Source organism: Orycteropus afer, unplaced genomic scaffold (assembly GCF_000298275.1).
Source record: "Orycteropus afer afer isolate SDZICR_OR568_19922 unplaced genomic scaffold, OryAfe1.0 scaffold02009, whole genome shotgun sequence".
In the NCBI taxonomy this organism is placed as follows: domain Eukaryota; kingdom Metazoa; phylum Chordata; class Mammalia; order Tubulidentata; family Orycteropodidae; genus Orycteropus; species Orycteropus afer.
Genome location: NW_006923596.1, coordinates 21,645 through 23,482, shown reverse-complemented (window position 1 = coordinate 23,482; position 1,838 = coordinate 21,645).

Genomic DNA, 1,838 nt, shown 5'->3' with positions numbered 1-1,838 from the left:
CTTTCATAGCTATTAGGGTACCTTTTATTTACAAGAATGTTTTCCTACCCACAAATGGAAAATTTTCAGTTTAATTTATCTGCTTGAACCTTTTTTTTTTTTTTTCCCCTCCTGGAGAAGTTGTTAATGTATAGGGGTGGTTATGACCCTCAAGATGTTTCCAAATCCCTGTTGTAGCAATTTAGCTCTCTGTTTGACTACTATGTCTCCTAAAGCTAATTAGGTACCTTCCTATGTGTTCAGTTATACCTTATCCATAATAGAAGATGTAAAAAATGTATTGAAATCAGGATATTTATCTTGTTTATTGTCACTCATAGAACTGGAAGAGCGTGCAACATAGATTTAATTCTTGGTAAATATTTTCCCTTATACCTAGATCCTATGCTACCAGAGCTCCCTATGCCCAAAGCAAATTATATAGTTTCTTCAGTGAACTTCAGTGATTTTAAAACACCTCTCAGAATTCTTAATTTTGCCATACTCCTGACTCTAATTTAGGTGATTTTTGTTTTGTTTGTGTGTGTCTCTGTGTTGGAATTACAATGTTTTTCTCTTAAATCATACTATAAACTTAGTACCTAATCAGCATACCAACATGTACATAATACTTGCATTAACGCAAAAAATTATTGTCTGACTTTTGTTTATTTTACAGAAATAGCCTGCTATTTGTGTTTGCTATGTGTGCCTCCTTGATATACCTTTAATAAACAAATTAATCCACTTGATCTAGAGAACAAAGGTTTCCTTTACAGTCCATCTACTTATCTGTTCCTCAATCCAGAGCCACCTATTATTGGTCCCTTACATACTGCCATTGAATAGGGTCTGATGCATAGTAACTTCTCCTTGGGTTTCTGAGGCGGTATTGCTACAGAAGTAGATTGCCCAATCTTCCTTCTGAGGAGCAGCTGGTGGATTTGAATTCTCAGCCTTCTGGTCAGCAGTCAAATGCCTTGGGCACTATGCCACCAGAGCTCCTATTGGTCCCTTAACAACCTGGGTACTTGCTCCTAAATATTTCAAAAAGAAAATTGACAGTATTTTGTGACTGATTTCTGTTTATTTGTCTTTAAGAGGACTAAACATTTAAAGAGGTGCAAGAGTACTGATCATGGGATAATATTAATTTCAGACTGACTATAGAAATTCTTCATTTATCTTTAGATGATCTACTTTAGTTTATATATAAATACAGCCTTATACATGTCTTCAATCAATTCCAAGTCACACTCTTGCCTTTTGTTCTTCTAACTACAATTATTAATTATATTAATTAATTAATTAATTATTCACAACTTTCTAATTGAGGTAAACCAGATCAAAGCAGGTTCTTAGAGAAAAACATCATCTAAATCTCTCAAGGAGAAAAGAAAGGGAGCCACAGACAGGTAGTTATTCTTTGACAAGTCCATCTTGATTGCATTTCATTAATTATCCCTGACCATCTGGAAGGTTAGAGGGATGAAGAAGATGTTTGCAGAGGCTTTTGTGTGGATTTCTGGTCTCTTTTACTCATGAACTCATAGTCGTCTTGTAAGCATCTGGGAGGTGATAATGATTTATTTGATACTTTCATTTCCAACATGTGGTCAAGCCCTTTTTACTAAGACATTTGTCTGATTTAAAAAGTATATTGCTGTTCAAAGATCAGGGGAATATTAGGAGCTTTCTCTGGTTTCAAAAGAGATGCTATTTAAACTTTCTAATCAAAGTATAATTTTTTACAATAACAAGATTGACATTTGTTTTACTTGCCAAATCTGAAGCCAAGTCATAAACAAGAGTCTTTGGTGACCTAGATTCCAAAGTCTTTATTGAATCAATATTATGAA